This window comes from Sceloporus undulatus, chromosome 1 (assembly GCF_019175285.1).
Source record: "Sceloporus undulatus isolate JIND9_A2432 ecotype Alabama chromosome 1, SceUnd_v1.1, whole genome shotgun sequence".
Taxonomy (NCBI): domain Eukaryota; kingdom Metazoa; phylum Chordata; class Lepidosauria; order Squamata; family Phrynosomatidae; genus Sceloporus; species Sceloporus undulatus.
In genome coordinates this window covers 209653740-209665165 of record NC_056522.1, presented here as the reverse complement: position 1 = coordinate 209665165, position 11426 = coordinate 209653740, and the positions used below count along the sequence as shown (strand labels likewise).

Here is an 11426-nt window from a genome sequence, read left to right as displayed (position 1 = left end):
CTGAGGCCCCGATCCGGCGGGGAAAGGTGCACCTACAGGCCGCCCCAAAGGGGTTGTCTGTAACGCGCCTAAGTGAGGATTGGAGAACTTTTACAGTCCCTACATAGTTCCTAAACTAGGGGCTACTTTGGGATCATGAATATATAACAATCATAAGCACATAATGCAAGATTACATATTTGTAACTACCACAGAGGATTCCAGCCATTATGAATAAATAAATTGGACATACTGAGGGAGGAAGAAAGGTGAAACATGTACACAGAGGCCACATGCTTTGCAGACAAATGAGTCCAGAGTTCAGTGCATTTAAGTTGCCTCACGTGGGAGGCTACCATTCTGTGGTAATGGGATTGCATGCTGATGGCAGCACTGCTGCTGGTAGGGTTTCCCATGTCACAGGCAGAAACCCTATCACGTTACATTGAAAATATACTCCTAGCAACAGCAAAGCAAAAAGTGAGCTGTTCCAGCTCATTACTGCAAAAAGTACCTACGTGCCAAAATAACTTGTTAGAAGTAACATATAATTTCCACGCTCTGTTAAAAATCCTCCAGTTAAGAAGAGCCCATCACTCTGAGGCAATCTGTTTCATTGTCACAACACTCTTAAAGAAGTTCTTCCTCTCTTTTAATTTTAATTCATTGGTTCAGGTTCTGTTCTCGGGAGCAGCAGAAAATGTATTTGCTTGATCTTCCATGTGACAGCCTTTCAAATATTTGGAGACAGATATATTACCCCACAGTCTTGTCTAGCTCAATATAACCAGCTCATAGGGCTTAGTTTCCAAACCCTTGGCCATTTTGTTTACCCTCCTCTGGGTATGTTTTGTGGGAAAGCTAGCAACACAGCAGATGTGACATGAGCGATTCAGTTGAGGAAGATCCTGGAGAATGAGGTGGGGGAGGGGGCAAGGGATAAAACTTGTCTTGACAGGAGTATGCAGTCTTACCCTCCCCAAGATAGATGGCTAATCTTTCATAGTTTTTTTGGACCTACACAATGAGCTACTTTCTAGATCATAGAATCATAGAATCATAGAATCATAGAGTTGGAAGAGACCGCAAGGGCCATCCAGTCCAACCCCCTGCCATGCAGGAAATCCAGATCAAAGCATCGTCGACAGATGGCCATCCAGCCTCTGTTTGAAGACCTCCAAGGAGGGAGACTCCACTACACTCCGAGGAAGTGTGTTCCACTGTGGAACAGCCCTTACTGTCAGGAAATTCCTCCTAATGTTGAGGTGGAATCTCTTTTCCTGTAGATAGATCTGTTCTTATTGACTTAGTGTACCTCTTTGCTTTTATTTTATAAATACAGATGAAGTCCATCACATTTTCTCCTCTGCTGGCTTGACTGAGGTACAGAATCTACTTGATCGGCGTTTGCAAGTAAACAGGAAGAAAAAGGTGAAGATACACCGTGTCTGGATACAGAGCAAATTCCAAAAACAAGTGCAGCTGGCTCAGAGCAGACAAGAAGATGCTCTGGAGAAACACAGTACTTAGCCTGAATGTTTCACTTTCTTTTTCTAAGACATTCTGTGAAACTGGCTCAAAAGCCAGGAGGACTTTTGAACAGACTCCCCCCCCCCCCACACACACTTGATAAAATCTGGACTCAGTGTAATAAAACAAATATGGCTAGTTTAGAATACACATCAGTGGTTCTTTTTTACTAACAGCAACCAACCCCTTTCACATGTAACCATTTGTTTCTGAAGCCAAGTAAGAGTGGGTGGAGACAAGATGGCAGAGGGAAAAAACTCTAATACAAATAAATAAATAAAAATTAATAAATAACAGTCGATTAAAAATTAATAAATAACTATCTATTAATTTACTTTTGGTGTATCTCTCACATGTTCTCACCAAAGGGTTTTCAGTTTTTTGAATGTTGCTGCTACTCCTGGTGCTATCTTGAGCTACTTTTTCTCTGGGGAAATCAAATGGGAAATGTGCTGTAGAGTTGGTCCGCCTAGACATTTAGCGTGACGAGTACGCCAAGTGGATCAGCTAGCCCGCCAAGGAGTTACTGTATATACTCATGTATAAGTTCGACCTCGTGTATAATCGAGTCAACTTTTGAGGCCAAAAATGTGGGTTTTAATAGACAAGGTGGATAAGTCGAGAGTCCTACTTAAGGGGGATCCCTGGGGAGGCTGCTGGCGAACGCACGCCCTTGCAAAAGCCTGTCCCCGCTGGACGTTTCCCCTCAGAGGTCAGCCCAGCGAGGGAGCGGTCTAGCCAGGGCGAAAAACGCAAACCGGGGAAGCCTGTCCTTCGCTGGCTTTCTCTGAGGAGGGAGCCCAATGAATGAGAGGTCTCCGTTCCGTTGTCGGGGCTTCCTCTGAGGGGGCAGCCCACGAGGTGAGGTCTCCAGGGACAAAGGCTCGCCTGGGAAGCCTTTCCTTTGCTGCTTCCTCTGAGGAGGGAGCACCCAAATGAAGGAGAGGTCTCCTTTCCTTCACTGGGCTTCGCTGAAGGAGGCAGTCCCGAGATTAGGAGAGGTCTCCAGGGCGAAGGAGCGCCTGGGAAGCCTTGCCTTCTCCTCGCTGGGCTGTCCTCTGAGAGGGAGCACCAACGAAGGAGAGGTCTCCGGGAAGAAGGCTCGCCCTTGAAGCCTTTCCGTTGCGGGGCTTGCCTCTGAGGAGGGAGCCGCAACAAAGTAGAGGTTTCCAGGGTGAAACGTGCGCCTTCCCCCAGGCGTTCAATCACCACTGGGCTGCCCCTTGCGGAGGCATGCCCAGCTGGGAAGAAGCTTGGGCAAGACCTATTATCCCTTCATAGGGCTACCCAGGATCTAAGGACTATTTTGGGGCAAAAATTTCTCGACTGAGTCGAGTATACAGTAGTCAGTGCAAGGTGCCCCTAAACTCAACAAAAATGTCAAGTACTTCATTTAAGAAATGTTAGCAGGAACACAAAAATTGGATGCCTTTTTTAAACTACAAAGTCCTTATATAGAAGCTTTATACCAGATTTATTCCACTGAAACATAACAAAATGAGTGTGCTCTAGGCAATCCAATATAACTAATATTAAAAACAAGAGGAAAACATTTTGTGATAACAAACAAGGATTAATACTGGCAACTCTGGGAAAGAACAAGAAGGGCACATAACTGCCGACAATTCTACATGAAAGTGGGGGGCACTAGATTCATTCTAATCCGCCCCCTGTGTAGAAATCGAGCTGCGCTCAAATGAGCAACGTCCATAAACCGCCGGGGGGGGGGGGCATTTCACCAACTTGGTGGCGTGTTTAAAAGGAAATTAATGGCCCAGTGACAGACTTCCCCCAGACCGGAAAAGAAACACACACCCACAGCAGAAAAATAAGCTTGGTGCGACTGACTCTCCTGGTTCTTCAAATACAGTACCCAGACTCACCACTAACTCTTCTTGAAGATAACAGAATTCTCTAGAATGAGAATGAGCACAAGACCAGCAGAATAGTATGATGAGAGGAATTTGGCAGAATTACACCTGATTAAGTGAAAAATATATAATTTGGCTGTACAAGACATTCTAGATGCCGTCCACTTCGTTAGGTTAAGTCAGACAATGCTACCAATGGATTTTCAATAGGAGATGTTGGTTTCCCTATAATTCTGCATTCTGAACCTTCCCCCTCATTTTCCCCCACCCATGCGCAACCAATACAGACAGCCAGAATTAACCAGGATGTTGTCAGTTTTGTTCTAGTCCTCTCTTGAGTAGCTCCATTCAGGGGAAATGTACAAGCAATCCGTGAGCAAGCCGCATTTCGGATGAGGACTTCTAATGCCCCTACTGGGCCACTAGTTTAGGGTTTTGAGTTTCAGTTGATATCTTGACAACCTAGGGAGGAAACGACTGGAGCAGAGTTATTTCACTAATAATTTTTTAATGAATCCTGCTATAACAGTTTAAAAGCCAAATATATCCATCTCTTGAAGTACAATTTTTTAAAAGCCCAGAACTGTCTTTTCTTCTAAAGGGGAATGGGAAACAACTCTGCCGCAGAAAATACCTTACACATGATACAACATGTGGCCAAGAATAAATCGTGTTATGACACTTTATTGGCTCGCCATAAGTGGGCAGGAGACATCAAAGCAACCTGACAAGCCCTTAAACAAACCATATTTGAAGAGCTTCTGGCTGTTTTATTTTCTCTTCTTTGTATGTAGTTCGGTTCTGGGCTGTTACAAACCATAACTAAGGCCTGGTACAAATGGGCAAAAATGGCCAGTCTGTTGGTGGGGATGAGGTATGAGCGTCCCCACGCTCAAGCCCTCGCTGCACTGCCCAGGCGCCAATCGTGGCGCGCACGTCATTCGACATGCCCAATGCGGCAAGCACCAAAGGGAGGTAATCAACCATGGCGGCAAGGGAGATGGGGCCCCTTTATGGGCAAAAAAAGGAGCTGGAAAAAACCGGCGTCTTTTGTGCTTCTGCAGAGGCCATGATCGTGCTATGGCATGTGTTGCCGGGGTACCAAGTTGGGGGGTCCTTCCCTGCCCATCTGTAAAGCCCCTATGATTCACAATGAAAAATGTTTCCTGTTTGTGAAGTACAGGTATTGGAAAGATAGAGAAGAGAATAATAGGGGGAGTCCGAGTTGGATGAGTTGTTGCACAATTCTTGAAACTGTTTCAATATAGATTTCTAAATGTATGGGGTGGGATTACAACACTCAAATAGGGATCCTTGTTCCTATACCATTCCTCAGCATACACAGGGAAACTCTTTAATTATATGTAGTGGTTACGAGGACAAGACGAAATGTACTATCAGTCCTTAATGAAAGATTCTTTAATTAACCGCTGCGGAAACCAGTCTGTGGTGCTATCCCAGGATCATGACATCGCGTCTTTTAAACTGTTTTGCCAGTGATCAGAATGTCGTTTCTTAATTCCCTAAAATTTCCTGGGATAATCATCCTAAATACAGTGCTTACTGCAGCCACAATAAAGTAGTTAGTTTCCTTACTGCAGCCAGCACTCACAAACCCAAGGCTGGTGAGTTCAATATCAGCAAAAGGGCTCAAGTTTGACTCAGGCGCGCATCCTGCCAAGGTTGCTAAAATGAGGACCAAGAGTGGCTGGGGGCAATTAGCTTACACTCTGTAAACCCGCTTGGGAGTGCGTAGTGCATAGATAAACGCTAGAGAATGTACTTGCTATTGCTATAGATTAGACAGTGCTTTCATTGTGCCCAGAGAGAGAGGGAAACATACCTGACAGAAGTACCGTTCCAGACTGGCCATACCTTCAAACGGGGCTAAATATGGTGGAGTTTTGCATGTTGTTTTTCCAGTCAGATTACACCTTGAAGTATTAAAACACATTGGCTGAAAGTCTGTTTTAGTTCCAACTAGACCCCACTGAATCAATTGCATGTATCTAGGTACTGACTCATCCCAGTCAACAAGCACTCAATGGATCTACGCTCGTGGTTCTACCTAGAGATGGCAGCCAATGGCTGATCAGTTTGAATTTATAGTAAATACTACATGAGGTCAAATAAGTTTAATTTCTTCTTTTTAATCTGTGTATATAGATGTTTGGTAATGTTCCATAACTTGGTTACAATAATATTTTAAAACATTAGAGAAGAATCCCACTCAGTCTAACAAATTGCCTTGAAGGCAGCAAGCAACAGTGAGCTATTTTCCAAAAGGAAAAAAAAAAATTATTTATTTATTTTGAGAACATTATAATGTTCCTGAACTTTCTCATGGCATTGTTGTGAAGGATTAAGAAAGGAATCTGTTTACATTGGCTTGAATTCTTTCTGAAGACAAAGTGTAACACATATACAGCAAAGATAACTTTTAAGGATTCATTTGATGGAGTTATTAGTTCTCTGCTTGGAATAAATCCGTTAGGTGCGTCAGAACTTTTTGGTAGTAAACAATCTTATCATGTTTACACAGGAATGGTTCCTCAAATTTTAATGGGCTGTACACGCAAGGAGGTAAAGTAACTACATTTTGGAGTTCAATGCAACTCAAACACTCAGTTTAGGACGCAGGCAGGGCACTGTACAGACGGCCCAGAAGGGGCTGTCTCGTGCTTGCCGCCAGTTGCCATTTCCACACAGTATGCAAGCGTCCGGAACTGCAGCAGCCAATGCGCGGTTCCCGGACGCCTGCCAAGAAAGAGTGCAAAAATCGTGCTCGCTTCTTGATCCCCGGAAGAGGAGGCCGCGAGGCGCTAGTCCAGCACGGGCTCACGGCGTCATTTTCCGGGGCGCAACCGTGCGGCGCAAGGCGTCGTTACGTCAAGATGGCAGCGGCCGTTGGAACAGCCAATCAAAAAAAAACAAACCATTTGTTACGGACAGAGTTCGTAACAGGAGGAAAGGGGCGTCTAGAAGAGACGCCCCGTTTTAAACTGGGCGTCTGAGGAAAAATCCCAATGGGAAACCCACAAAGAAAGGTTCATAAGCACTCAGAAGCACAATAAGTAATTATGTCTATTTTGACTAAGTTACCATCATAATCACACAATTCCTCCTTGGAGTTCAAGATGTGCCTCTCCTTCGTCAAGCAGTAATCTCACATCCAACTAATTAGTTCCTGATCACACCAGCTTGTGTATGAGGGGGATGTGGTGGCGTAGTGGTTAAAGATGCAAATTCGGATGATTGCAAAAAAAAACAAAGGTTGGCAGGTTGAGGCCCGAGATGCACATAGGGGTGAGCTCCTGGCACGAGTCCAACTTCTGCCAACCTAGCAGTTCAAAGCAGGCAAATGCAAGTAGATACAGTAGTTAGGTACCAATTCAGAGTGGGAGGGTTAACGTGTGCGTGCAGGCCATTCTGAGCCACAATGACCCTGCACGTGTCCTTCAAACGTGCTGGCTCTTTGGGTAGTATGGGAGATAGCCACCGCCCTACGCAGCAGTTACACAACTAGAAATTCATGTCAAAGGGACTATCTTTACCTTCTTTTACCGCATACAAGGTAATATAAATGTAAGGAATGTGATTAACAAATAATGTGCACAGTGAGTGGATCAAACAACCATATCTGGGATATGTGTGCTGGCACAACCTCACAACAGGTTTTTGGTTCTGTCTCTGACCTTGTATATGGATATATTTCACTAACGGCACAACAACCAGGAATTTTTATCTGGGTGGATCAGGCAGAGCCCCCACTTCTGTCCTCATGCACTCCTAATATTTCTACCTCAGAGTACAGTCAGAGCCCAAGCATAACAAGGTGAAAAGCAACCAAAGCAATTTTTAAAGAGAAAGGACTTTGTAAATATCCATGATTTTAATGTATAATTAGCTGATGGGATTAAACATACAGGGAAACAAGGCATTGACCGAGCGCCGAGAAGCGTAGCGCTCTGCCACCAACCGGTAGCAGTGTGGAGGAGCCGCAGCAGGCAAAATGTGGCAGCTCCCCACCCCGTGCGGGCAACAAGAAGCGCCAAAATGCGCGTCTCTTTGCGGCGCGCCTAATGAAGCCGCGGGGCACCATGGCGCACTTGTGCAGAGTCATTTGGTGTCACGTGACGTGTGGACACAAACGCATCCACTACGCAAGAGGCGGCCCCCCGTGTGGAACGGGCACCACCATTTGATGGACTCGTCCCATATTAGGGTTAGGGGCGTCCCGGAAGGGACGCCCGTCGCAACCCGAAAACGCACCGAGTCAACCCTACTACGGCCGCTTGGGTGCGATGGTAACACGCCAAGAATGCTGAGCTTAAGCAGGTTGAATACAGATGGTGATCAAAAGACCAAGATACAAAAGGGAATGTGGAAATCCATTCATCCTTTGCCTTTGCTTCCCAGTGCGGGCAACCTCTATACTTCGGTATATAGAGCAATCCCAGACTTAAGTTTCAATTTTGTTGTCAATTATTCTGATGGAAGAACCATTTCTCAGACGGTTTTTGCGTTGATTTGAGCCCCATTTTTACACACTCGCTTTAATTTTATAACTTTTACCCCTCTGTTTTCAATCATCAACAAATTTTGTGGTAATAGTCTGGCTTTTTATCTGATGCGTCGAAAAGCAAACTTTGTTCCGTTTTGGTCAGAGTTGATTTGGCTTCCATTTTCCCCTCCCATAGGAACTGACAAAAACACCTCTGAGTGTTTCCTTGCCTAAACTAAGCCTATGAAGTTCATGGGGTTCTGTAAGTCAAAGGCAACCTGAAAGGGCATCCACACCGCCAGACAAAAGATATATAACTGCGGCTCAATGTAAATGAAGTATCTTACCCGGAGCCACCAGCTGGAACCGTACAGTCTTAATCTGCAGTTTTCTCTGTCAGTACAACATTCGTTATGGGAATTTTATCTTAACCCACAAATCACAAACACCAATTAAACAGTGACTTAATAGCTCTTAAGAAGAAAAATGGTGTTTACAAAAGCTTTGTAAATGCTAATCTGCCACACGAATTGTATGGAATCGCTTATAACCAAAAGCAACCAAGTTTTCACATATAAAAAGAAGGAACAAAACAAAAGTATACGTGCCCATCTAATCTCGCCAACCTTCCAGACCAGCTCTTGTACCATGATCATGTGCCTTCCAAGGTTGAACCTACAGAAAGAACAAGTGAAAAGCTCAGCATAACTATGTTAATTAATATTTTCACTATAAGTTTTTAAAAATCTTGTTAATAACTATGAGTGGATCCAGCTCTTTCTTTTCTTGCCAGCTTTACTTGCTGCTTTTAATCACTTAACTCCAACACCCCCACCTAACTAACCTTAGCAAATATAGCTGCATTTATTACAGTCCCTGGTACACGTGTTGCCTATACCTGCAGTGCAAAACCTGTGGCACACATGCCAGAAGAACAGCGAAGACCCTCGTTGAAAAGGCATGTGCACTGGTGCCCCTGTCAGGGCAGAGATCAAAAATTTCCAGAAGTTTTTTGAAGCAGGCAAGACCAAAGTTTGTTTTATTTTGTTTTGTTCAGGAGGGGGAATTGGAAATTGTTGACAATGTTTTCAAAATTGCACATTAGCACCTTTTCAGATTTGAAAGTCAGGACATAAAATATAACTATGTACAAATTGAGTTGGCATAAAATTAATTACAGTGTATTCAAAAACATAGTACAAACAGAATTTACGTTTATTTATTTTTTTAATGTTTATAATAATTGGAGTATAAGCTCCTGAACTTTGTTTTGCCTAGTTTAATGTGGAGGAGGCCAAAACAAAAGCCAAGAAGACATCATCAACCTTAGTATTAAAAAAATTATTTAATATTTCCCACTCCACAACAGCAGAGAGATAAGCAACCTATTCCCTTAAAAAGGAATTAGGGGGGCGTGTTGGTGTGGATGGGGAGGAAGGAACTAGATTCATTAATCCAGGCAATTTAATCAGATTAAGGTTTCCGAGCTCGGGACTGGATCCATACGCAGAAAATTTCCAGTTTGACCCCACTTTAACTCCCTGGCTGCCATGCTAGAGAATCCGGTGATGGTTGTTTGTTGTGCACCAGAACGCCTCGTGACCAGGCAGCTAAGGGCTCCAACTACAGTTGCCGCAGAATTCCATAGCAACTCAGCCATGGCAGTACAATGGTGTCCAAACTGCAATTTCTGCAGTGTAATGCAGTCTGGTTTATCGTATCAGTTCAGCGCTGCTTCGTGATATTTGTCCATCAGCACAGTTAGCATGGACTTCTAAAAACCGAAGGTGTAACCGGGAGTAAAGAAGCTTCAGTACCTTTTCACGGTTACAAGTTTAGTTCTTGAGTTAGTGTGAGTTTTTCTAAAAAGAGACCAATGTCCTTGTCAGTGCCCCTTAAAGGAAGAAAGCATCTTGCGCTTGCTTTGAGAGTTCGGTTGTAACCGAGCCGTGCGTGTCCTCCTCATGCACGGCACAGCAAGATTAGAATCACTGATACGGTACTAGTTTGTTAGAAATGATTTTGAAATATAGGACACGGTTGTCTGAAGACTTTAATTGAGCATGTAAATACTTCCAGAACCACTTTTTTTCATTTTCCTCATTTGAAGGGGGAGACAAAAAAGACTTCAGAAAAAGCACTTCCAATTTTTCCAGTTTGTCCAGGCCTTCCAATCTCTAGTTATGGCAGAGGACAGGAGGCGCGCAGAAGAAGAGCGCGCTACGTCTCCACGCCTCCACCCCCCAAAAATGCAGGGAGAAGTTTTTTTCACAGGGTGGGAGGGGTGAAGAAAACAGCGTTCAGTTTCTCCATCCCTCCCACCCTGAAAGATGGGATGTCCCCACCCACTGAAAGTCCCCCCCCCAGAGTTACCCCCCCCACACTGGGTATACCGTTGTTTGGGGATACCCACGGGGTTTGGGCACTCGGTTTTTCTAAAAAGGTTTCACCATCACTTAAACATTGACCTCTTCGCATCTCCGGGAGCCAGAAGCCAGAACCAGCCAGAACTGATGTTCACGCGCAGAATTTCCTCACATGGACCACTGCCCAGTATATACATCTTGCGTCCTTAAATTCTTAACTTACTTTCTACAATGGTTTCCAGAGGGTGAGAATGCTTTTCTTAGGCAACAAAGAAAGCCTATCTGGGAATGCATAAGTTCTCCATTTGCCATTCTTGAGAGATTGTGGGGGGCAAGGCTGTCAAGACTGCTAACCCACCGCTCCTCAGTCAGTGTAAATATAGTTCATGTGTGTTTGTTTCCCAGTGCCTTCAGCTAATTGCAAAGACTGAGGATCAAATCATTATAATTTTCTTTCCTTCGGTTCTGGAGTTCCGCCTCCACAGTTTTTACTCAAGTAACTTTTCACTTTAATTTGCTTTCACCAGACATTACTACTGCCGGGGGAGCTATCTTTCTTTGGGCGGATACCAATGCACAAACTCAGATCTTCTCACCCATCCTGCATGCACCTGTGACTTGAAGTCTTTTACTTTTAGAGAATCAAACATAAATATTCAATTCATTCCTCAAAATATATAAACAGACAGATTCCACAGTCAAATTGCCCTATGTCTACCATGCTAAATCCAAAAGGCGGGAGGGGGAACCTTTGGCACATTGGTGGGCTGGATTGGCCCTTATGCATGAGTATTGGATAGAAATTTTAACACTGATCTCCAGATCAATAACAAAGAATACAATTAAGCCCCCACTCCCCGCTCCTGTTCTCCAGTTTTATGACTTGAAAATAAAGCCCTGCAGCAATGAAGAACTTATTAAGTTGCTTCTGGCTGTTTGCCAGGCTTGAGATAGCCAGAACTGGAAAACTGGAAAGTTTGAATATTGCAGGATGGTTGACTAAGACTCTGGGACTTGTGGTTAATGGAGAAAATGGCAGACAATAACAAACAGAGCGGAGGGCCTTACACTCTGACACTTCTGAGTGACCTTGTCGTAAGAATTTTGGCACCATTTATTGATACATCCAGCAAGATTTTAGTCTCGTCGAGACATCCCCCAATTTTAAGCTAAATT

At 44.1% G+C, this 11426-nt stretch overlaps 1 protein-coding gene across 1 annotated transcript in view; it reads right to left on the bottom strand.

The window, feature by feature from the left end:
- FASTKD1 (FAST kinase domains 1) overlaps window positions 1-11426 on the bottom strand; it is a 70150-nt gene that overhangs the window by 54262 nt on the left and 4462 nt on the right.